We start from the raw sequence: 27,183 nt of genomic DNA on the forward strand, positions 1-27,183 counted from the left end.
TCCACCTCTCCCTTAAAAACGTTCATTGATTCTTCCTCCACTGCTCTCTGGGAACAGAGTTTCATAGACTCTTGAGCCTATGAGAGAAAAAAATTCTCTTCTTCTCCATTTTAAATTAGAGACTCAACATTTTTCAACCTTTTCCCTATTTCAAGTCTGTCCCATAGGGGGAATAATTCTTTCAGTATCCATTCATCAAATCCTCTCAGGATGTTATGTTGTTGCCATAAGATCTCCTCCTACTCTTCTAAACTCCAATGGATAAAAGCTCAGACTGTCCAATGTTTCCTCCTAATACAACCTCCCCCTCCACAGCTATACATGTTCTAATGGCTCCTGGAGTTACAAGTCCATGCACCTTGTCACTCATTTCAACCCAAACAAAACAAAAGAAGCACCGTTTCCTTTCCCTATTCGAAAGAAAAATTTTAAGAAATTATTGGCTGCGTTGAGCAGCCATTGTTGCTTTTATCGACATCACTTCCTCCATTCAATATTGTTGGGACAGGGAGCAGTAGGGAAGGGCCAATGATTGTCTAGATCTTCACAAGCTTTGTTTCCATGATTGATGTTCAGGCTGGCAGGCCATCAAACTCATATACCCACCTCCCCTCGCCGCTATCTCTTGACACAGCCAAAAGGAAGTAAACGTGTGATGGAATTAAGCAGGCATTCTACAAATAAGGTCAAAACAGAGTAGACTAACATGCAGCCCAGTTCTTCACTTTATAACACTTAAAAACAGCACGTAAATCATGAGAATTTAATGAACACAACCAGATAACACATGATCTTTACCATAAAACACAAATGCAGTAGACTATTAATTATAAATTAAGCAGACTTAAATTTTGTAGTGTTGCAATTATTTGGACAGTAGATGTTAATAATTGTGCAATCCTTGGGTTATTTTATACTTTGTTGTTACTTGATTGATTGTCTGTAACTACATTATGACTTATGATGACTTGTTTCTTTTATATCATCTTCACAACTAGGCATTTTCCACTTAACATTAACATTGCTGAGGAATGGGACATGTTGCTGATGCAGTTGGTCTTGTACTCACATCAGGACAGATGCAAGAATACCACATTTCAAATGATCAGAACAACAGGATGACTCTGATTGGTCAAAGTGTCGCTATGGAGAAAACAATGGGGAACTATAGGTTGCCCAAGCCTCCAGGTAAATCAGAAAAGGCACAAGGCATAAACATATTACCTTTGTTTCCTATACATCCCTCTATCCATCCCATTTTCCATCTATCAGAATCAATCTGGACTCTAAACATACACTCTGTTTGTCTCTCCACAGATACTATCTGACCTGCTGAGTTTCTCCAGCACTTTCTGTGTTTGTCTCTTTCAATCTCATTGTTCATCCCCCTATTCCTTTCTCCAATCCATCTCTCTACCTCTCTTTATCTCTCTAATCATCTTTTCCATCTCTGAATCAGTCAATTTTCTCTAACCATCTCCATATCCATTTCTCTACAAGTCTCTTTCCACCTCTCTATATCTTATTGTCTCAGATTCTCATCCACCCAGTCCACAATCCTGTGGACAAATAAAGCAAAATGGTTTGGAGGAATCTCCGCACCATCATCTTCATCATTTACGTGAACTACAATGTGCTCATAAGCATTTCGTTTTTATCCTCTGCATCAACAACCAAGCATCTCTCAACGACCCTCTCAGCCTTTTCAAGTTATCCTCCACCAATGTGACATACTTCCGGAGTGTCTCTCTGTATTAAAATCTGAATAGAACAAGCCAGGGATAGACCCCGGGAGGGCCTCTACCAAATTGGGATTGCCTTAATTTAACAGACAGATTCTGGGAAAATGATAGGAGGGGAAGGAGGAAATGGGAGATGGGAGAGGCATTATAGATATTTTTAGTCAACCAGTCAGATACGTTATACCACATGCCCAGTGCAGGTGGGCCTTGAACTCAGACCTACTGGCCGAGCAGTCTAGCATTGTACCACTAGATTCTCTCACAGGTGCTGGAAGGTTTTTTTTATTTCTTTGAATCTGTGAATTGGCTTTGATTGAATAAATCCTGTAGTGAGCCAGGCTCCAGTTCATGCCCATGATGTGAATGATAAATTACTTTGGACTTAGGGTGTTAGCTGTCACCTTGCCATTTCCAGGGCTACTTCCTGCCAATGATGCAGACGCCAAATCTTCCTCAAATGGTATTAAAGCTTCCTGCACCCTCTCCCCATCCACCTCCTCCCTGAGCAGAGGGCTGATCAGTACCATGCCTTCAGCATCAAACACTTGCTCACCTTTTTTCAGCTCAGTGACAGCTCGATGCTGATTGTGTAACTGCTCTAGTTGGGAGTAAGGAATATTGAACACAGTGGGGTGACTTTGTCTTCCTTGTGAAGAAAGGATTGATTGAAGATGGGTGGGCTGTGGTGAGGTCCAGCAAGAAAATAAGGAGGGGAGAGCTGCGACAGTAGACACTCTGACACATATCCCTGAAAACTGCACCTATGAGGACAGAATGGGTCAGTAGGGCTGGTTTCCATAGAACAGAGGTGGGTGAGGGGTGACATAATTGATGAGTATGAAATAGTGAAGGGCTTTGATAATGTAGACAGGAATGGCCTGTTTCCCCTAGTGGATAGGTAACTCACCAGGGGCAACAGATTTAATGTGAGTAGTATTAGGACTAGAAAGGAAATGAGGAAACCCTTTTCACCCAGAGTGTGGTAGGTGCTTGGGATGCACTGCCTAGTTTGGTGGTTGAGATGGAAACTCTCTGATGAAGGGCCTAGGCCCAAAACGTCAGCTTTTGTGCTCCTAAGATGCTGCTTGGCCTGATGTGTTCATCCAGCTTCACACTTTGTTATCTCACATCAGGAATATGATGGAATACTGTCCATTTGCCTGGATGAGAGCAGCTCCAACTCAAGAAGATTGACACAATCCAGATTAAAGCAACCTGCTTTACTGACACCACATCCACCACCTTCAATATTCGCTCCCTTCACAACTGATATACTGTGGTAGCTGTGTCTACCATCTACAAGATACACTACAGAAACTCATCAAGGTATCAAAGACAAGCCAGGGAACTACAGGCCAGTCAGCCTGACATCAGGGGTAGGTTCTGGATGTGAGTTTGCTTGCTGAGCTGGAAGGTTAGTTTTCAGACATTTCGTCACCATTCTAGGTAACATCATCAGTAAGCCTCCGACGAAGCACTGGTGTTATGTCCCGCTAGCTATTTATCTGGTTAGGTTTCCTTGGGTTGGTGATGTCATTTCCTGTTCTTTTTCGCAGGGGATGGTAGATTGGCTCCAAATCAAAGTGTTTGTTGATGGAGTTCCGGTTGGAATGCCATGCTTCTAGGAATTCTCGTGCATGTCTCTGTTTGGCTTGTCCTAGGATGGATGTGTTGTCCCAATCAAAGTGCTGTCCTTCCTTATCTGTATGTAAGGATACGAGTGATAGTGGGTCATGTCGTTTTGTGGCTAGTTGATGTTCATGTATCCTGGTGGCTTCAGAAAGCTAGCCACCAGGATACATGAACATCAACTAGCCATAAAACGACATGACCCACTATCAATCGTATCCTTACATACAGATAAGGAAGGACACCACTTTGATTGGGACAACACATCCATCCTAGGACAAGCCAAACAGACACATACACGAGAATTCCTAGAAGCATGGCATTCCAACCGGAACTCCATCAACAAACACATTGATTTGGAGCCAATCTACCATCCCCTGAGAAAAAGAACAGGAAATGACATCACCAATGCAGGATATGACATCACCAGCCCAAGGAAACCTAACCAGATAAATAGAAAGCGGGACATAACACCAGTGCTTCGTCGGAGGCTCACTGACGATGTTACCTAGAATAGTGACGAAACGTCTGAAAATGAACCTTCCAGCTCAGCGAGCAAACTCACATCCAGAACCTCAACCTGAGCTACAAATCTTCTCAAAACTCGCTATCAGGGGTAGGGTAGGTTATTGGAGAGGATACTGAAGGACAGGATCAACAACATTTGAATAGTTAAGGTCTAATTAGGGACAGTCAGCATGGATTTGTGCACAGGAAGTCATGTCAGACAAATCTTTTAGAGTTTTTCAAAGACGTAACCAAGAGGATAGATGGGGTAGGGCAGTCTATATGGACTTTATTAAGGCCTTTCACAAGGTCCTGCAGCACGGCAGGCTAGTCATGAAGGTTAGGTTGCATGGAATCCAGACAGAACTAGCTAACTGGATTCAAAACTGGCTCGATGTTAGGAAGCAGAGGGTGATTGTTAAAGGTTGTGTCTCAGACTGGAGGTCTCTGACAAGAGGTGTACCACAGGGGTTGGCACAGGGACCTTTGTTATTTGTTATTTACATAAATAATCTGGATGTGAATGTACAAGGCACGATTAGCAAGTTTGTGGATGATATAAAACTAGGGGGTATCATTGATAGTGAGCAAGGTTATCAAAAATTACAGAGGGATCTTGATCAGATGGGAAAGTGGGCTGAGGATTGGCAAATGCAATTCAATACAGATAAGTATGAAGTGTTGCACTTTAGAAAGTCAAACCAAAGTAGGACTTATACAGTAAATGGTAAGGTCCTGAGGATTGTTGTGGAACAGAAGGAGCTAACAGTACAAGTACATAGTTTGTTGAAAGTAGTGTCACAGGTAGACAGGTGGTGAAGAAGGCATTTAGTATGCTGACCTTCATCAGGTGAGGCATTGAGTACAGGAGTTAGGACATTATGTTACAGTTGTATAAGTCGTTTGTGAGGCCACACTTGGGAGTATTGTGTACCGCTTTGGTCACCCTGTTATATTAAAGACATAGTAAAACTGGAAAGTGCGCAAAGATGATTTATGAGGACGTTGCCAGGACTAGCAGGCCTGGGCTATAGGGAGAGATTGGCCAGGAAAGGACTTTACTCTTTGGAACGTGGGAGGATGAGGGGTGACCTCACTGAGGTGTATAGGATGAATACATGTAGTCTTTTTTCCAGGGATAGGGAATTGAAAACTAGAGGCCATAGGTTTATGAGATAACAAGGTGTAGAGCTGTTTGAACACAGCAGGCCAGGCTCCTATCATGCTGCTTGGCCTGCTGTGTTCATCAGCTCTACACCTTGTTATCTCAGATTCTCCAGCATCTGCAGTTCCTACTATCTCTGAAACCATAGGTTTAAGGTGAGAGGGGAAAGATTTAAGAAGGATTTGAGGGGCAACTTCTTCACACAGAGAGTGGTGTGTACCTGGAAAGGGCTGCCAGACAAAGTGGTTCAGGCAGGTACAATAGCAATATTTTAAAAACATTTGGATACGTACATGGATGGGAAGGGTTTAGAGGGATATGGACAAAATGCAGACAATTGGGACTAGCTGAGTGGGCACCATGATCAGTGTGGGCCATTTTGGACCAAAGTGCCTGTTTCCATGCTGTATTACTTTATGACTCTATGACTCCTTAAACAGCACCTTCCAAACCTCTCACCCCTAGAAGGATAAGGGCAGCAGATACAGAGAACAAAACCATCTACAAGTTCCCCTCCAAGCCACTCAGCTGCCTGACCTGGAAATACACTGCCGCTCATTCAGCATTGCTGGGTCAAATTCCTGGAACTCCCTACTAATTTCCAATAATCAACTTGAAAAATTGAAATTGTGGGAAGCTTTATTTTTGATCATTGATAAATAGATAGGGTCAAGGAAATTACTTGTGGTGCAGAAGGTGAATAGTTTCACTAGATTCTATTTGTAATCTAATCAATGGACAGCTCCATTGGCTGGACCCTCAGTGTGGATTCGATTGGTACTAATGTGGCTTTGAAGCTGTGTTCTGGCAGGGGCGAGTTTGGTGCCTGCCTCCTTACTCCACCTTCTTTCCATTGGAAGGATTGGATTTGCCTTCGAGCAGAGAACTGAAGCAGAAGATCTGTTGTTTAATGAAGCAGGATATTAATCATGGGAGGAGCCTGATAAAAAGAAGGATGACATGGATCATAGAATCCCTACAGTGTGGAAGCTGGCCATTCAGCCCATTGAGGTGACTCTGACCCTCCAAACAGCATCCCTCCCAGACCCATAACCCTACTCTATCCTTGTAACCCTGCATTTCCCATGGCTAACCAACCTAACCTGCATATCTTTGGAGTGTGGGAGCAAACTGGAGCACACAGAGAAAACCCACACAGACACAGGCAGAACATGCAACTTCACACAGATAGATGCCTGAGTGTGGAAATGACCCAGGTTCCTGGCACTACGAGGCAGCAGTGCTAACCTCTGAACCACTGTAGGTCAAGTGGAGAAAGAAACTGGCACAAACTGGAAGGGCTGAATGGTTGTACTCAATCATTTATGTGAAATACAATTCTTAAAATGGGATGAATGGCTCTATTCAAATATCTATGCAGCTTCTCCCATTTCCTTACCGTGAAAAGTTAATCCTATCCCTCTGGCACCTCTGGACTGAGCCTTCAAACCCATGTTGCTCTCCACCACACCCTTTCCAACACTATCTAGTTGATGACTCCCATTGGTTCAACCCTCACTTCCATTCCTATAGCCTTCCTGATTTCTGTCCCTGACTCCTGTGTGAGGTCATAAATGCAATAACATTCCTCCACCTCAAAGATCGTTCTCTCTTCAGTTAGTACTGTCCCAAATCCAAACTCCTTTTAACCTCTAAAGTCACTGAATGGGTTTCTCCTCCCAACAACTTCATCTGTCTCCCCTCTAACACCTTCTTTGATTCTCTCTATTGGCCCCACAGCTTCACATTGGCCTTCCAAACAATCAAGAACAGCATTTTTTTTCTGACGGTGAGAATGAGACATCATTGCTCATTTTCTTTTGGCGCAGTCACTCTAAACACCTGGCATATCAGATTTGAAATGTTAACTTTGTTTCTCTCTCCCCAAATGCTATCAGACTTGCTGAGCTTTTCCATCATCCTTTGCTCTTGTTTCAGATGCCTCATCTTTGTTGACCAACTCGAGGGGACTACCCTCACGAGTCCAAATGACTTCTCTTCCCCTCTCGTACAATCACAATTAAAGATACCAAAAAAACTACCGACTTCTTTTTATTCTGTCCTTTATTGACATCAGAGCAACCAGTTCTTTTTTATATACCATCACTGACTCTCGGTGAATCTATTGCAACTATACCCTCCCCCAACGAGGAATCCCCTGTCCCCACCCATTGTCAGACTGTTTGCAGATGAGCAAACAGCTAATGAAGGTTACAAATCTCTTCCCCTCATATTTTATCTGACTATCTTTTGATCAATGCATAATTCTTCCTCCATTGCCTTATCAGACAACACATTACAGATTGCAACAACTCGCTGCATTAAATAAAAAGCCTCATCTGATCTGAAGTAACACGGAGTGAAGCTGGATGAACACAGCAGGCCAAGCAGCATCAGAGCAGCAGGAAAGGTGACATTTTGGGTCAAGACCCTTTTTCTGAAGAAAGATCCCCACCCAAAACGTCAGCCTTCCTGCTCCTCTGATGCTGCTTGGCCTGCTGTGTTCATCCAGCTTCACACCGGGTTATCTCAGATTCTCCAGCATCGGCAGTTCCTACTATCTCATCTGATCTAAGTTTCTTTTGCCAACTATCTTCTGCCTGTTTCCTTTTCTTACTGACCGTCCTGCACCTGGAATCAGGGGAAAAAGGATCTGGAAGTACTCAGCAGGTTAGACAGCATCGCCAGAGAGAAACAGAAGTCACGTTTCAGGTCGTAATGATCCTTCCGTTCCCAGCATTTGCACTGCTTTGCTTTTGAATTCCTGCCACTGTTTATCTTCCACCTCACTGTTATTGTCTTCATCATCATCTAATACCTCTTACCATCTTGATTTAATTTATTATTGTCATATGTACCGAGATACAGTGAAAAGTATTGTTTTGTGCGCTAACCAGACAAATCGTACCTTACTTAAATACATCAAGGTAACAGAACGGGATGAAGAATATAGTCTTGCACCTACAGAGATGGTACAGAGAAAGATCAACTCTAATATATCAGAGGTCCGTTCATAAGTCCGATAACAGCAGGAAAAAGTCTGTTCTTGAATCTCAAGAATAGCTTCTTCCCCTCTATTATCATCATCTTCCCTACAACAACTTAACATTTTTATGTGACATAATGGATTCTTCTACCTAAAATCAGGACTATTTATCAGCTAAGCCACTTTACTAACCCTCATAATTACTCTACTGAATTTCTCTTCCAAAGGCCAACCTTGAAATGGCAATAATACCAATGTTTTGTTTCGTGCTAGAATTGCTCTAATTTCTGAATGACTACCTGCCCATTTTTCATTTTTACTTATGAAATTTTCACATGTTCCTCTGCTACCTTTCACGCTCCTGTGAGTCTTTCCAGAAACACTTAATCCAATGTTGAAAACTTGCCTGGTTGGTTTGGAAACTTCTTCCTAATCAACTTTTATCGACATCTAATTTTCACTGCACCTAGGTACAACTGACCATATATTAAATAAATAAATCTATTGAGGAAAGTTTGGAGGGATATGGGCCAAACAAAGCAAGGCAAATGGAACTAGCTTAAGTTTGGGAACATGGTCAGTGTGGATTAGTTGAACCGAAGGGTCTGTTTCTGTGCTGTATGACTCTATAATCTCATGATCATAAAGCAATTCCTATTGACTAAACCTAGTAGAATGAAAAGAGGACTCTCTGTTTGCCACATAGCTCTCAATTTCATCCACAGATAATGTCTTTACAACCCCAGCTATCACTAGTCCAGAAAACAAGGCACACTCCAGTTGGACTTTGTACAATGGAACCAGGATATACTCCCCATTTATCCCAGTTACTAACATTTTGGTTTCCATTGAACTTTGTGAAGGGAAAACTAAACCCTTCCCCAGCAAAACAGTTTGAGTCACTCCAGTATCGGACAGGATACGAGCTTAGATGCCTCCTTTGAAGAAAAAAGGGGTTATCTTCTCTTTAGACAAAAGAAACGTTCATATGTCTCATCTAACTCGGGTTCTTCTTCTGCACACACAGCAGGGTTTACCTTCTGTCTCTGTTGCAGTTAAAACTGTAATCTGATCCATGGCCTTTTCCTTCTGCAGTTCCTTTTCAGACTCATTCTGGTGAGTTCTAACAAGTCCCATTCATGAAAAGTGGGCATTGCTGTCTAATGGGCACTAGGCCTACACCTAGTAGCCCTTCAGAAGGTGGTGGTGAATTCTCTTCTTGAATCACTGCAGTCTTCATGGTGTAGGCAGATCCACAAAGCTGTTAGAGAGAGAGTTGCAGGATTTTGACCCAGTGACAGTGAAGGAATGGCAATTTATTTTAAAGGTTGCGTGTGGCTTGGCGGGGAACTTGCAGGTAGTGGTATTCCCATGTATCAGCTGCTTTTGTCCTTCTAGATGGTAGTAGTTTGGGTTTGGGAGGTAATGTTGGAGGAACATCGGTGAACTTCAACAGTACTTCTTATAAATACACACTGTAGATGGTTCTGAGTGATGCAGTAGTAATTGGTCAGGGTTTTTTTTTCTGTGCTATGGATCTCTATGACTATTATGTTGATGTCAGCACTGTAGGTTAACTGAAATAGCTTGGCTAGGGTGCAGCCTGCTCTGGAGCATGTGTCTTTAGTACTATTGCCAGAAATTTGTCAGGGGCTATTGTCCTTGCAGTATCCAGTGCCTCCAACCATTTTTTGATATCATTGGAATGAATCAAATTGGCTGAAAACTGGCATCTGCAATGCTGGGAACCTCTGGAGGAGGCTGAGATGGTTCATCCACTCAGCATTTCTTGCTGAAGATTGTTGTGAATGCATCAGCTTTATCTTTCACACTGATATTGGGCTCTCCCATTACTGAGGATGAGATATTTGTGCAGCCTCCTCTTCCAGTCAGTTGTTTAACAGTCCCAACACCATTTGTGACTGAATTTGAGAGGAGTGCAGAGTTTAGACCTGATTCTTTGGTTGTGGAAGCTCTTACTCGATCACGTACTGTTTGGCACGCAAGTAGTTCTGTTTTTTAGCTTCAACAGGTTGACATTTCTTTTTGGGATGTCTGGTGCTGCGCTTGGCATCTCCTCCCGTACTCCTCATTGAGCCCAGATTTATCCCTGGGCTTGATAATAATGATAGAGTGGCTGTAAGGTTGCAATTTGTGTTAGAGAGCGAGTCTGCTGCTGCTGATGGCTCACAGCACCTCATGGATGCTCAATCTCAAGTTGTTAGATGTGCTTAAACTCTATCCCTTTTAGCACAGTGAGAGTGCCACACAACAAAACGTGGGGGATTTCCTGTGGACCTTTGACTCCACAATGGCTAGGTGGTGATTACTCTTACCAGTGCATGGTATTAAGCAGGCAGTTTCCTCGCACATGTTTAATCTGAAGCCGTATAGTCATACAGCATGGAAACAGATCCTTCAGTCCGACTGGACTGTGCCAACCATGTTCGTAAACTAAAACCAGTCCCACTTGCTTGTGTTTTGCCCATATCCCTCTAAACTTTTCATATTCATGCACTTATCCTAATGTCTTTTAAATGATGCAACTGTAGCTGCATCCACCACTTCCTCTGCCAGTTCATTCCACACATGGACCAATCTCTGTGTAAAAAAAGTGCCCTTCATGTCCTTTACAAAACTTTCTTCTCATCTTAAAAATATGTTCCCCAGTCTTGAACTCCCTCGAGAGGGAAAAGAACCTTGCTATTCACCTTATCCATACTGTTCATGATTTTATAAACCTCTATAAGGGCACCCTGTATCTTCTATGCTCCAGTGAAAAAAAGCCTCAGCCTATCCAGAGATAATAAGGTGTAGAGCTGGATGAACACAGCAGGCCAAGCAGCATCAGAGGAGCAGGAAAGCTGACGTTTCAGGTCTGGACCCTTCTTCAGAAATGGGGGATGGGAAGGGGGCTGGGGTAGTAAAGATAATACCTGTGGATGAAATTGATTTACTCCTTGGGGGAATGATTTGGCAAGACTGTGTCCCAACACTGACTGTGCATATCCCAGTACTGAGTGTGTAACACAACTGTGGGTCCCTGCAACCAGTGTGTAACAGAACTGTCTGTCCCAGCACTGAATATATAACAAGACTGCGAGCTCCAGTACTGACCATCTGTATGTGTAACAGGACTGTGTCTCACAGGACTGTTTGTCCCTGCACTGAGTGTGTAACAGGGCTGAGCATCTCAAGGGAGGTGCAGTTGTAGTATGGTGCACTGACCTCTACGTTGCTGAGGCCAGACGCCAACTCTCCGACACCTCCTCCTACCACCCCCTTGTTCATGACCCCACCCCAAGCACCAAACCATCATCTCCAACACCATCCATGACCTCATCATCTCAGGCGACCTCCCACCCACAGCCTCCAACCTCATTGTTCCCCAACCCCGCATGGCCCACTTCTATCTCTTTCCCAAAATCCACAAACCTGCCTGCCCTGGTCGACCTATTGTCTCCGCCTGCTCCTGCCCCACTGAACTCATCTCCACCTACCTGGACTCCATTTTCTCCCCCTTGGTCCAGGAACTTCCGACATACATCCAAGACACCACCCACGCCCTCCACCTCCTCCTGAACTTCCAATTCCCCGGTCCCCAACACCTCATTTTCACCATGGACATCCAGTCCCTATACACCCGCATTCCCTATGCGGATGGCCTAACGGCCCTCCGCTTCTTCCTGTCCCGCAGACCTGACCAGTCCCCCACCAGTCCCCCTCCACCGACACCCTCATCCGCCTAGCCGAACTCATCTTCACCCTCAACAACTTTGCTTTCAATTCCTCCCACTTCCTACAGACAAAGGGGGTGGCCATGGGCACCCGCATGGGCTCCAGCTATGCCTGCCTCTTTGTAGGTTATGTGGAACAGTCCCTCTTCTGCACCTACACTGGCCCCTAACCCCACCTCTTCCTCCATTACATTGATGACGGTATTGGCGCCGCCTCTTGCTCCCCAGAGGAGCTGGAACAGTTCATCCACTTCACCAACACCTTCCACCCCAACCACAAGTTCACCTGGGCCATCTCCAACACATCCCTCACCTTCCTGGACATCTTTGTCTCCATCTCAGGCAACCACCTAGAAATCGATATCCATTTCAAGCCCTCCAACTCCCACAGCTACCTAGAATACACCTCCTCCCACCCACCTTTCTGAAAAAATTCTATCCCCTATTCCCAATTCCTTCGCCTCCGCCGCATCTGCTCCCAGGATGAGGCAATCCGCTCCCATACATCTCAGATGTCCTCGTTCTTCAAGGGCAGCAACGGCACTCCCTCAGTGGTTGAGAATGCTGTCGACCGTGTCTCCCGCATTTCCTGCAACTCATCCCTCACATCCCGTCCCCGCAATAACCGCCAAAAGAGAATCCCCCTTGTCCTTACATACCACCCCACCAACCTCCGGATCCAACGCATCATCCTCCGACACTTCAGCCATCTACAATCCGACCCCACCACCAAAGACATTTTTCCATCCCCACCCCTGTCTGCTTTCCGGAGAGACCACTCTCTCCGTGACTCCCTTGTCCACTCCACACTCCCCTCCAACCCGACCACACCCGGCACTTTCCCCTGCAACCGCAGGAAGTGCTACACTTGCCCCCACACCTCCTCCCTCACCCCCATCCCAGGCCCCAAGATGACTTTCCACGTCAAGCAGGTGTTCACCTGCACATCTGCCAATGTGGTATACTGCATCCGCTGTACCTGTTGTGGCTTCCTCTACATTGGGGAAATCAAGCAGAGGCTTGGGGACCGCTTTGCAGAACACCTATGCTCGGTTCGCAATAAACAACTGCACCTCCCAGTCGTGAACCATTTCAGCTCCCCCTCCCATTCCTTAGACGACATGTCCATCCTGGGGCTCCTGCAGTGCCATAATGATGCCACCCGTAGGCTGCAGGAACAAAACTCGTATTCCGCTTGGGAACCCTGCAGCCCAATGGTATCAATGTAGATTTCATAAGCTTCAAAATCTCCCCTCCACCCACTGCATCCCAAAACCAGCCCAGCTCATCCCTGCCTCCCTAACCTGTTCCTCCTCTCTCCTATCCCCTCCTCCCAACTCAAGCCGCACCTCCATTTCCTATCAACTAACCTCATCCCGCCCCCTTGACCTGTCCGTCCTCCCTGGAATGACCTATCCCTCCCTACCTCCCCACCTATACTCAACACTACAGGTTCCATCCCCGCCCCTTTAACTTATCCATCTCCTCTCCACCTATCTTCTCTTCTATCCATCTTCGATCCGCCTCCCCCTCTCTCCCCATTTATTTCAGAGCCCTCTCCATGTCCCCCTTTTCTGATGAAGGGTCTATGCCTGAAACATCAGCTTTTGTGCTCCTAAGATGCTGCTTGGCCTGCTGTGTTCATCCAGCTTCACACTTTGTTATCTCGAGTAACCTAACACTGAATGTGTAACAGGACTGAACATCCCAACACTTGAGTGTGTAACAGGATCATGTGTCCCAGTACTGAGTGTAACAGAACCGTGTGTCCTTGCAATGAGAGTCTAACATGACTGTGTGACCTAGCACTGTGCATGTAACAGGACTGTGTGTCACAGTACTGAGTGTGGAATGGGACTGAGTGGCCCAGTACTGACTAACAGTGTGTGTAACACAACTGTGTGCCCCAGCATGTCATGTATAACAGGACTGTTTGTCCCTGCACTGAGTGTGTAACAGGAGTGAGCATTCCAACATTGATTGTGTACCACGACTGAGTGCACCAGTACTGAATGTGTAACAGGGCTGGGTGTCCCACCACTGAATGTTAACAGGATTCAGTGCCCCAGTACACAGTGTCTAAAAGGATTCAGCGTCCCTGCACTGAGCGTGTAACAGGGCTGAGTGTCCAGCAGAGTGTGTGTAACAGGTCCATTTGTCACTGCATTGATTGTGTAAAACGATTGAGTGAGCCAGTACTAAGCGTGTAACACAATTGAGTGTCCCAGCACTGACTAGCTGTGTGTGTTCCAGCACTGAATATGTAACAGGACAGTGTGTCCCAGTACTGAGTGCGTAACAACAGAGTGTGCCCAGCAGTGTGTGTAACAGGTTTGTTTGTCCCTGCATTCAGTGTGTAACAGGATTGACTGACCCATCACAGAGTGTGTAACGGGACTGGGCACCCCAGCACTGAGTGTGTGTAACATTACTGCAGGTCCCAGCATCGAGTGTGTAACAGGACTGAATGTCCCAGTACTGAGTGTGTAACGTGTCTGAGTGTCCCAGTACTGAGTGTGTAATACGATTGAGTTTCCCAGTATTGACTAATTGAGTATGTAACAGGACTGGGTGCCTAGCATTGTGTGTCCAGCAGGGCTATTTGTTTGTCCCAGTCAGATTTGTTTGTCCCTGCAATAAGTGTGTAACAGGACTGAGTGTGTAACAGAAGTGTGTGTCCCAGCACCAAGAGTGCAACAGGACTGTGTTTCCCAGCACTGAGTGTGTAACAGGACTGTGTCCCAGCAGCGTGTGTGTAACAGGTCTGTGTCCCAGTGGTGTCTGTGTAACAGGTTTGTTTGTCCCTACATTCAATGTATAACAGGACTGACTGACCCAGGACTGAGTGTGTAACAGGAGTATCCCAGCAGGGAGTGTGATATAGGACTGTGTGTCCCAGCACTGACTAACAATGTGTGTAACAGAATCGTGTATCCAGCAGTGTCTGCGTGACAGGTCTATTTCTACCTGCAATGAATGTGTAACAGGATTGACTGACCCATCACAGAATGTGAAACAGGATGGGTGTCCCAGCACTGACTGTGTGTAACATTACTGCATGTCCTAGCACCGAGTGTGTAACAAGAGTGTGTGTCCCAGCACTGAGTGTGTAACATGACAGGGTATTCCAACACCGAGTGTGATTGTCCTAACACTGAGTGTGTAACTGGGCTGTTAGGACTGGGACTGAGTGTCCCAGCACTGAGTGTGTAACAGGACTGTGTCCCCCAGCACTGAGTGTGTAACAGGACTGTGTGTCCCAGCACCGAGTGTGCAACAGGGCCGTGTGTCCCAGCACTGAGTGTGTAACAGGACCATGTGTCCCAGCACTGAGTGTGTAAAACGACAGGGTATTCCAGCACCGAGTGCATAACAGGTCTGTGTGTCCCAGCACTGAGTGTGTAACAGGACTGTATGTCCCAGCACCAAGTGTGTAACAGGTCTATGTGTCCCAGCACCGAGTGTGTAACAGGACTGTATGTCCCAGCACCGAGTGTGCAACAGGGCTGTATGTCCCAGCACCGAGTATGTAACAGGACTGTGTGTCCCAGCACCGAGTGTCTAACAGGTCTATTTGTCCCATCAGTGAGAACTGGGTGTCCCAGCACTGAATGTATAACAGGGCTGGCTGTCCCAGTACTGAGTGTGTAAAACGGCTGAGTGTCCCAGCACTGAGTGTGTAACAAGTTCGAGTGTCCCAGTACTGAGCATGTAACATGACTGAGTGCCCCTGTACTGAGTGTGTAACATGACTGAGTGTCCCAGTACTGAGTGTGTAACCCGACTGAGTGTCCCAGTACTGAGTGTGTAACACGAATGAGTGCCCCAGTACTGACTGTGTAACACGACTGAGTTTCCAAGTACTGAGTGTGTAACTCGATTGAATGCCCCAGTACTGAGTATGTAACACAACTGAGTGTCCCAGTACTGAGTGTGTAACTCGATTGGGTGCCCCAGGACTGAGTGTGTAACATGACTGAGTGTCCCAGTACTGAGTGTGTAACACGACTGAGTGTCCCAGTACTGAGTGTGTAACACAACTGAGTGCCCCAGGACTGAGTGTGTAACAGGAATGTGTGTCCCAGTACTGAGTGTGTAACATGATAGAGCGCCCCAGTACTGAGTGTGTAACAGGAATGAGTGCCCCAGTACTGAGTGTGTAACACGATAGAGCGCCCCAGTACTGAGTGTGTAACACAATAGAGCGCCCCAGTACTGAGTGTGTAACAGGAATGAGTGTCCCAGTACTGAGTGTGTAACACGATAGAGCGCCCCAGTACTGAGTGTGTAACAGGAATGAGTGTCCCAGTACTGAGTGTGTAACACGATAGAGCGCCCCAGTACTGAGTGTGTAACAGGAATGAGTGCCCCAGTACTGAGTGTGTAACACGATAGAGCGCCCCAGTACTGAGTGTGTAACACGATAGAGCGCCCCAGTACTGAGTGTGTAACAGGAATGAGTGTCCAAGTACTGAGTGTGTAACACGATAGAGCGCCCCAGTACTGAGTGTGTAACAGGAATGAGTGCCCCAGTACTGAGTGTGTAACACGATAGAGCGCCCCAGTACTGAGTGTGTAACACGATTGAGCGCCCCAGTACCGAGTGTGTAACAGGAATGAGTGCCCCAGTACTGAGTGTGTAACACGATAGAGCACCCCAGTACTGAGTGTGTAACAGGAATGAGTGTCCCAGTACTGAGTGTGTAATTGAGCATGTAATGGGACTGGGTGCCCAGCACTGTGTGTACAACAGGTCCATTTGTGTAACAGGATTGACCAACTCCAATGCTGAGTACGTGACAGGACGATGCGTTCCAATAGTGAGTGTGTAACAGGTGTGATTGTCCTAACACTGAGTTTGTAACTGGACTGTTTGTCCCACTACTGCATGTGTCACAGGGACTGTGTTCCAGCACCAAGTTTGTAACAGGACTGTGTGTCCCAGCACTGAGTGTGTAACAGGACTGTGTGTCTCAGCACTGAGTGTGTTACAGGACTGTGTGTCTCAGCACTGAGTGTGTAACAGGCCTGTGTGTCCCAGCACTGAGTGTGTTACAGGCCTGTGTGTCCTAGCACTGAGTGTGTAACAGGACTGTGTGTCCCAGCACTGAGTGTGTAACAGGGCTGTGTGTCCCAGTACTGAGTGTGTAACACGACTGAGTGTCCAAATGCTGAGTGTGTAACACGACTGAGTATCCCAGTATTGAGTGGGTAACACAACTGAGTGTCCCAGTACTGAGTGTGCAACTCGATTGGGTGCCCCAGCACTGAGTGTGTAACACGACTGAGTATCCCAGTACTGAGTGTGTAACACAACTGAGTGCCCCAGGACTGAGTGTGTAAAATGACTGGTTGACTCAGTATTGAGTGTGTAACATGATTGAGTGTCCCAGTACTGAGTGTGTAACAGGAATGAGTGTCCCAGTACTGAGTGTGTAATTGAGCATGTAATGGGACTGGGTGCCCAGCACTGTGTGTACAACAGGTCCATTTGTGTAACAGGATTGACCAACTCCAACGCTGAGTACGTGACAGGACGATGCGTTCCAATAGTGAGTGTGTAACAGGTGTGATTGTCCTAACACTGAGTTTGTAACTGGACTGTTTGTCCCACTACTGCATGTGTCACAGGGACTGTGTTCCAGCACCAAGTTTGTAACAGGACTGTGTGTCCCAGCACTGAGTGTGTAACAGGACTGTGTGTCTCAGCACTGAGTGTGTTACAGGACTGTGTGTCTCAGCACTGAGTGTGTTACAGGATTGTGTGTCCCAGCACTGAGTGTGTTACAGGACTGTGTCCCAGCGCCGAGTTTGTAACAGGACTGTGTGTCCCAGCACCAAGTGTGTAACAGGCCTGTGTGTCCTAGCACTGAGTGTGTAACAGGACTGTGTGTCCCAGCACTGAGTGTGTAACAGGGCTGTGTGTCCCAGTACTGAGTGTGTAACATGACTGAGTATCCCAGTACTGAGTGTGTAACACGACTGAGTGTCCCAGTACTGAGTGTGTAACTCGATTGGGTGCCCCAGCACTGAGTGTGTAACACGACTGAGTATCCCAGTACTGAGTGTGTAACACAACGGAGTGCCCCAGGACTGAGTGTGTAAAATGACTGGTTGTCTCAGTATTGAGTGTGTAACATGATTGAGTGTCCCAGTAGTGAGTGTGTAACAGGAATGAGTGTCCCATTACTGAGTGTGTAACACGATTGAGCGCCCCAGTACTGAGTGTGTAACAGGAATGAGTGCCCCAGTACTGAGTGTGTAACACAATTGAGCGCCCCAGTACTGAGTGTGTAACAGGAATGAGCGCCCCAGTACTGAGTGTGTAACAGGAATGAGTGTCCCAGTACTGAGTGTGTAATTGAGCATGTAATGGGACTGGGTGCCCAGCATTGTGTGTACAACAGGTCTATTTGTGTAACAGGATTGTCCAACTCCAACGCTGAGTAGGTGACAGGACTATGCGTTCCAATAGTGAGTGTGTAACAGGTGTGATTGTCCTAACACTGAGTTTGTAACTGGACTGTTTGTCCCACTACTGCATGTGTCACAGGACTGTGTCCCAGCACCAAGTTTGTAACAGGTCTGTGTGTCCCAGCACTGAGTGTGTAACAGGACTGTGTGTCTCAGCACTGAGTGTGTTACAGGACTGTGTGTCCCAGCACTGAGTGTGTTACAGGACTGTGTGTCTCAGCACTGAGTGTGTAACAGGACTGTGTGTCCCTGCACTGAGTGTGTAACAGGTCTGTGTCCCAGCACCAAGTTTGTAACAGGACTGTGTGTCCCAGCACTGAGTGTGTAACAGGACTGTGTGTCCCAGCACTGAGTGTGTAACAGGTCTGTGGGTCCCAGCACTGAGTATGTTACAGGACTGTGTGTCTCAGCACTGAGTGTGTAACAGCACTGTGTCCCACCAGTGAGAGTGTAACAGGTCTGTGTGTCCCAGCACTGGGTGTGTTACAGGACTGTGCGTCCCAGCAGTGTGTGTGTAATAGGTTTGTTTGTCCCTACATTCAGTGTATAACAGGACTGACTGACCCAGGACTGAGTGTGTAACAGGAGTATCCCAGCAGGGAGTGTGATATAGGACTGTGTGTCCCAGCACTGACTAACAATGTGTGTAACAGAACCGTGTATCCAGCAGTGTCTGTGTGACACGTCTATTTCTCCCTGCAATGAATGTGTACAGGATTGACTGACCCATCACAGAGTGTGTAACAGGATGGGTGTCCCAGTGCTGACTGTGTGTAACATTACTGCATTTCTCAACACTGAGTGTGTAACACAACAGGGTATTCCAGGACCAAGTTTGTAACAGGACTGTGTGACCAGCACTGTAGGTGTAACAGGTCTATTTGTCCCAGCAGTGAGCGTGTAACAAGACTGGGTGACCCAGCACTGAGTATGTAAGACAATTGAGTGTCCCAGTATTGAGTGTGTAACACGACTGAATGTCCAGGTACTGAGTGTGTAACATGACTGAGTTTGTAACAGGAGTCTAACTCTGTGCCTTATTCATTTTTCAAATGAAAAACAACATCCACTTAAGGAACAGCTCAACTCAATGTGGCAAAGTACAGTTGCACTGAGTTTAACAGTTTGAAACCAACAACATTGTCCATGTTTTTTGTAACACAGACTGATGATAGGAAGTGAAAATGCTGCATGTACTCAGCAGACTCAGGAGTCAAAGCGAACAGAAGCAGAGTTCATGGTTTTGGCCACTGACATTTCATGAAAATCTTTAACTGAACAATTCCCCAATTGCAAGTTATTACCTCTTCTAGAAACAGCTATTGTTTCATTTTTCATACTGTCATTTATACCATCATTCTGTCTGTCATTTCAACTCTCCCTCTTTGATAGACATCATTTGTTTTACTCATTCCTCGTTCTCACACAGGTATTAGTGATAACCTCAAAAATCTGTAAACGTTTTCAGTACTGATAAAAAAAAATCAACTGAACATGTTACTGCTGTTTCTCTCTCAATAATGCAGATTCATTTGCTGCATTTTCAGTAGTTTCTGTTTTTTATTTTGCACTTATAAATGGAGAGTTAGGTGAAAAGGGAGTGTTAGTGTCACAATATCATAATTCACACCATCTTCATTTTCCACATTTAAAAACAATATATCATAACACAGCCATACAATTACACGGTACTCAGTAGGTGATCATTAATTGGTCTACACTCCACACCCAACCTGCACAAAAGGAGACTGATCGCCCACACACATCCAGTCTGACTGTCCGTCCCAGGACACACTGATTGTTGCATCAGTGAATTCAAGAATTCGGCACCGGAGGTCAATGATGAAATCCCCTTCCTAAGACCTTTGAATCTCACTGGAGAATGGCTCCCACACAAACTGATTCTCACTGGGGTACGGGTCCTACATACACACTGACTCTCACTGGGGTACAGGTCCCACACACACTGACTCTCACTGGGGTACGAGTCACACACACTGACTCTCATTGGGGTACAGGTCCCACACACACTGACTCTCACTGGGGTACAGGACCCACACACACACACTGACTGTCACTGAGGCTTGGGTCCCACACACACACACACGCACACGCACACGGACTCTTATTGGGATATGGGTCCCACACACACTGACTCTCTCTGGGGTAAGGGTCCCACACGCACTGACTCTCACTGGGGTAAGGGTCCCACACACACTGACTCTCTCTGGGGTAAGGGTCCCACACACACTGACTCTCTCTGGGGTAAGGGTCCCACACGCACTGACTCTCTCTGGGGTACAGTCCCACACACACTGACTCTCTGGGGTAAGGGTCCCACACACAGTGACTCTCGCTGGGGTAAGGGTCCCACACACACCGACTCTCGCTGGGGTACGGGAGTCACACAGACTGACAGCTCTCTGGCTTGCCCCAGTAATTCATCACCATTTCCAAATGAGTGTGGACTGGGTAGTCAGCTCTGGGTGAGTGATAAATCCCCAGTGTCCACACAAATACATGCTTTAGGGGTTTCCTATAATGGATATTCAGAGGGTTTTGAAACCCATCTCAGCGCTGAACAGATATTCGGAATTGTTAGAAAATTTAACATCCATATAGTGACAGTGAACAGTGACTTGAATAAAGGATATTTCATTTTACACAGTGTCAATTACAAAGAATGGCATTAGCTGAAATAGCAACCTTGAGGCACAATCTTAAAATGTTTAAACAGTTAATCAAAACAAAACAATTTAATTCACTTCCTTTTCTCTTCTAAATATAGAAAATTGCCAAAGAACTGAGGCTCCTTACATCCAGAAACTTAAAACTGGCTCTACAGTTAAGCCTCAGCTCAACACCAACTCTTCAGGAAATGTGAACTTTCTCAGGGTTAATCTTTTCTTTTGAGACACAAAGGACTGCAATTAGAAAAAAAAGTTACACCATGGAAAACTGAAAGAACTGCACTTACCTTCAGTGCTTTATCCCTTCCTGTGGAGCCCTGGCTCGGTGTGGAACTAGCCAGGAGAACACGATGAAGCTGGAGTCCTCTGTAACACCCTGCACGCTGTGATGAACAGACTGGGAGAGCCTGACAGGCAGCACAAGTCCCCCTGTGAGTAAGAGAGTCAAGGCTGGCACCGTCCCAAGAGGTGGGCCCCCTTGGACGATTGGTTCAGGCCATTCTGACATCAGGCTGATGGGGCAGTCCAGATGTCAATCTTTGCTGGAAACTCAGTCAGTTGCAGGGAGTGTTAGACTGCCTGGGCTGTTCCAGCTTCTGTCTTGAGAGAGAATTCACCCTGCTGCAATTATCTTAACTAGTTAAAAACCCACATCTTGGAGGCTCAATTTTATTACAAATAGATGGTTAACACTTTCACACCAAACCTGAAATAACTTTGCACTAAACTTTATAACAGACAGAAGATCCTGAGATGCCGCACAGGGTTGGCAATGAGCCACAGATCAGGCAGAGTGACAACACTGAGCCCAAAGGGCCTGAAAATGTTTTGGTTAAGGTGGAGAAGGAAGTGGAAATGGGGAGAGCATTCAGCAAAGAACTGCACAGAGTAGTGGTGAGTTGGTTGGTGACCTGTAGTGTGAGGATCAGATGTCCGTGAATTACAAGGGAACGTTAGGGTGGAAGTCAAGAAGCCCAGGCTCAGCGGGTTGTATTGTTGCCTTTGAGTCATGAGAGGTATAGGTTCACACCCAACTCCTTGAATCTGCGCAACGTGATCACAGCCGGCACTCAGTATTGAGGGTGATGTGCTAAACTGAGACACTGCCCTCTCATATGGGCATCAAATATCATACACCACTTTCATGAAGAATACTGGAGACATTCCCTTTGTCCCTCATTGACTAACGTTTGCTCGCAGCCAACATTGTCAAAACTAACTAAAAACCGAAAGAACTGCAGATGCAGATTCAGGAACAAAAACAAAGTTGCTGGAAAAGCTCACCAGGTCTGGCATCATCTGTGAAGGAAAAAGGTTTTGGGTCTAGTGACCCTTCCTCAGAACTGTTCTGTTTCCCAGTTCTGAGGAAGGATCACTGGACCCAAAACGTTAACTCCATTTTTTTCCTTCACAGATGCTGCCAGACCTGCTGAACTTTTCCAGCAATTTTGTTTTTGTTCCATTGTCAAAACTAGGTAATCTAATTATTATCACGTTATCATTTATGGCAACTTGAGGGCATAACAGGAGCGGGAGCAGACCATTTGGCTCATTAAGCATGCTCTATCATTCACTACCATAAGCTTCAGCATCAACTACATTTCCTGCCTCTCTCAATTCCAGAACCACCCGGATTTAACAGTTGCAAAGATTATAAATTTGAATGATAGGTTGTTCAATATTCTCTTATTCTGAGATTGTATGGTGTCCTAGATTCTAGTTCTAGGGAGTGGGGGTGGATTGAGTCCTTATAAAATGTTGTATATTTTTAAATGATCACCTCTCATTCTTCTAAAGTCCTGAAACATTAGGGCTCAATTTATTTAAACTCAACGCAGGAATCAATCTTGTGAATCTTTGCTGCACTGTTCCTGATGCAAGTATATTCCTCCTTAGGTAAGGAGAACAAAACCGCACAGTACTCCTGATGTAGTCCCCATTAAGCATTCTACTGTTATACTGAAATAAAGCAAAATACTGCAGATGCCGGAACTCTGAAACAAAAAAAACAGAAATTGTTGGAGAAACTCGGCGACTCTGGCAGCATCTGTGGGGAAAAGGCAGAGTTAACATTTCAAATCTTGTTCAGAACTGATAGTAGCTAGGAAAAGATGGTGTTTATGCTGAAAACAGACAGCAAGGTGGAGGGGGAAAAGGAGTGAATGGATAGGCAGAGATGGAGCCCAGAGAGAAAGCAACAGTTAGGGAGAAAAAAGGATAGTGATAACACGCTCAGGAGAAAAAGAAGCTGATAACGGGGACCACAAGAAGGTGAAAATGGCAAACAGCCCATGTCATGACAGCACCCCGGGTGTGGTGGTGGGTAAAGAACACAGAAAATAGTGTTCAGGCTATAACATTATTGAATTCAATATTGAGTCCTGAAGGCTGAAAGGTCCCCAAGTGCAAAATGAGATGCTGTTCTTCCAGCTTGTGCTTAGCTTTGCGAGAGCACTGCAGCAAGCCTGAGACAGAAATGTTGGCCAGGGAACACAGTGGTGTATTGAAGTGGCAGGCAACAGGTAGCTCGGGTTATTTCTGCGGACGAAATGTAGGTGTTCAGCAAAGCAGTCTCCCAGTCTGCGTTTCATATGGAGAGGAGATAACGTGTGGGCACTGCATGCAGCAAACTAGCTTGGCTGAAGTGCAGGTAAATCGCTGCTTCACCTGGAAAGTGTCCCTGGAGCTTTGGATAGTGAGAAGAAGGAAGTAAAGGGCAGGTGTTGCACCTTCTGCAAGTGTTTCCTAGCTACTATCAGTTCTGAAGAGGGTTCAAATGTTAAGTCTGCTTTCACTCCACAGATGCTGCCAGAACTGCTGAATTTTTCCAGCAATTTCTGTTTTCTAGAACATTACAGCACAGTACAGGCCCTTCGGCCCTCGATGTTGTGCTGACCTGTCATACCAATCTGAAGCCCATCTAACCTACATGTTTTTGTTTCAGATTTGCAGCAAATGCCGTATTTTGTTCTATTTTAGTATAACAGTAGAGTGTGTTAATGGGGACGACATCCAGGGTACTGTACAGTTTTGGTCTCCTTACCCAAGAAGGAATATACTTGCATCAGCAGTGCAAAGATTCATAAGATTGATTCCTGGGTTAAGGGGAGGGTGAAACAATCCTTGTTCCTCCCCACAACACTTTCTCCAGTATGTTGATGACATCATCAATGCTCCTTCATTCTCTCATTCAGATTTGGAGAAATTTATCAATTTTGCTCCTAATTTACACCCTGCTCTACCTTTGTCTAGTCTATCTCTGAATCCTCATTTCCCTTCCTCAACACCACTGGGGATAGGCTGGCCAACCAATATACACTATAAACACAACTTCCACAGTTACAAAAGCAAAAAGTAGCTTGAAAAGCTCAGCAGGTCTGGTACCAACTGTGAAGGAAATAACAGAAGTGAAGGGTCTGGTGACCCTTCCTCAGAACTGGGTAACAGAACAGTTCTGAGGAAAGGTGACTGGACCCGAAACGTTAACTCTATTTTTGTTCCTAATTTTATCGGTTTTAACTTCCATTGTTACCTGAACGATACATCGTTATCAACCCTGCTTCCTGGAAAGACTCCATTCCGTTCCCGCAGTTTCTCCATCACTGTCTGTTCTGACAATACCACTTTTGGAGAAGCCTCAGAAATGTCCACTCTTTTCCTGGGATTCCCAGCCACCCTGGTTGACAGGGCTCTGAACCATATCCCACCCATTTCCCTCAGTTCTGCCCTCACACTTTCTCACTCTTCTCAAAACACCGATAGGGTCTCCCAGTCCTTAGTTTCCATCCCACTTGCATCCACATCTAAAGGATCATAAGGCATCATTTTCACTATCTCCAGTGGGATGCCACCACCAGTCACCCCTCCATAGTCAGCAAATGTCAGGCACCATTCCCTCTAAGGGACACCTTAGTGCACTCCTCCTCTACTCCCAACTGCTCCAACTGCCACAGTCCCTTCCCATGGACTCCCAGAAGCTGCACAACTGCCTGTTTACTTCCTCCCTCACTATCCATGGCTCCAAAATATACCTTCCAGGTGAAGCAGCAACTTATCTGCACTTTACTCAATCTAGTCTAATTGCATTCACTATTCACAATGTGGTTCCATCTACATTGAGGAGACAAAATGCAGATTGGGTGCCCACTCTGCAGAACACCTATGTTCTGTTTGCAAAAATAACCCAGAACTTCCAGTTCCCTGGCAAACATTTCTATCTCAGGCCTGCTGCAGTGCTTCACCAAGGCTCGGCTCAAACAGAAAGCACAGCACCTCATTTTCTAGTTGGGGATCCTGTGGCCTTCAGGATTCAATATTGAGTTTAATCATTTTAGAGCCTAAGCATCTTTTCCTATATCCTTTACCCATCCCCACACCTCAGGCCCTGTCATGACATGGACTGCTTTCAGCACAGTCAGCCCATTTTCACCTACTTATGGTCCCCATTATCAGCTTTCCTTTCTCCTTAGCATACTATCATCCATTCCTTTGCCTCTTTAACTGTTGTCTTCTCTTTGAGATCCATCTCAGCTGTCTCCTTTTACCTCTCCACCTTCTGTCTTCAACATATATACCATCTTTTCTTAACAACTATCAATTTTGAAGCAGGGTCATTGGTCTCAATTTTACTCTGCTTTCTCTCCACAGATGACGCCACACCTGCTGAGCTTCTCCAGGAATTTCTGTTTTTTCCACATTTACCCTGATTCCATGGCTCCTCCATCATTGCAATGACTCTCCACTTCACTGGCTGTTAAGTGCACTGGGATGCTTTAAGGCACTATACAAATGCAAGTCCTTTCTTTCATTCCTCACACTTAGTGCGCAGGGTTGCATGGGGAATTGATGCAGATGCAAGGACAGCAGGAAATATGCGACTGAACATAGCCTGGGATGGAATGCAGACAGCTGAGCATCAGTAATTTACAGAATAGAGGCTGGGCTGGAAAAGACATCAGGGAAATCAATTCTGATGATAAGTGTTTGGAGTGTCAGTAGTTTAATGGTTGATATGAAAGCAGGAGGTGAAGCAAGCACTGTACTCAAACTATAGGTTGCTCATTTTGGAGTTCAGCACTGAATAAACTAGACACTGGCATTCTGGGATGGTGCAGTCTATTGAAGAGTCTGGACATGCTAGTGTCGATATCCAACTTGGGCAAGTGTTTGGCAATTGCTAAATATCCCCACAACCATGTCTGTACCCATTATGGTCACCTGGAACCTCCAAGGATCCATGCTGAACCTTTCCCATCCTCTCATTCTGGGACCTACAGTGACCCATGTTGAATCCTTCCCATCCGCTTATTCTGGAGCCCACAGGGATCAATAGTGAACCAGACTCATTGACATCGAATTATCGGGATTGCTCAGCACTAACATTTGTGAACATAACCCCAGAAACTCCATACAGCTCAGCAGTGTTATATCTGTCATAACAGCAGAAAATAAAGTTTGTGTTGAAATGCATAATGTTTCTGTATCATTTCCATTTATGAGAATTCCATTTACATCTTTTTATTTAATTCATTCACAGGATAGGGATATCACTGGCTGGCCAGCATTTATTGTCCATTCCTAGTTGCCCTTGAGAATGTGGTGGTGAGCTGCCTTCTGAAACAACTGCAGTCTATTTCACGTAGGTTGACCCACAATGCCATTAGGGAGAGAATTCCAGGATTTCCGACCTAGCAACAGTGAAGGAATAGTGATATATTTCCTAAGTCAGGATGGTGTGTGAGTTAGAGGGATCTTATAGGTGGCTATGTTTCTATATATTTGCTGCCATTAGCTTTCTAGCTGTAAGTGTTAATGGGTTTGGAAGATGCTATTTATGGAGCCGAGGTGAATTTCTGAAGTGCATTGTGTAGAACTGCTGAACATCAGTGACAGAGGCCTGTGGGCTGCTTCGTCCAGGATGGTGCCAAATGTTTTGAGTGTGTTGGAGCTGCACCCATCCAGGCAAGTGGAGAGTATTCCTTCACAGTCCTGACTTTTGATGGTGGATAGGCTTTAGGGAATCAGGAGTCCCAAAATCTGAACTATCCTTATAGCCACCATATTTATATGGCTAGTCCAGTTCAGTTTATGAGCAATGGTAACCCCAGAATACAGATAGTGGAGGATTCAGTAGTGGTAACATCACTGAATGACAAGGGGCTTTGGTTAAACCGTCTCTTGTTGGAGATGGTCATTGCCTGGTGAATATTACTTAGCACTTGTTAGCCCAAAACTGGATATTGTCTAGGTGTTG

General features: G+C 45.6%; 1 protein-coding gene across 2 annotated transcripts in view; it reads right to left on the minus strand.

The window, feature by feature from the left end:
- Positions 1-21,348, minus strand: part of LOC125447733 (neuroblast differentiation-associated protein AHNAK-like) — a 68,129-nt gene extending 46,781 nt beyond the window's left edge. For both annotated transcript variants that reach the window (XM_048522382.2, XM_048522381.2), the window contains exon 1: positions 21,218-21,348. The gene's annotated coding sequence lies outside the window, so the exon portion shown is untranslated. The remainder of the gene's footprint in view (positions 1-21,217) is intronic.
- Between the last annotated feature and the right edge of the window lie 5,835 nt (positions 21,349-27,183).

This window comes from Stegostoma tigrinum, chromosome 39, assembly GCF_030684315.1.
Source record: "Stegostoma tigrinum isolate sSteTig4 chromosome 39, sSteTig4.hap1, whole genome shotgun sequence".
Lineage (NCBI taxonomy): Eukaryota > Metazoa > Chordata > Chondrichthyes > Orectolobiformes > Stegostomatidae > Stegostoma > Stegostoma tigrinum.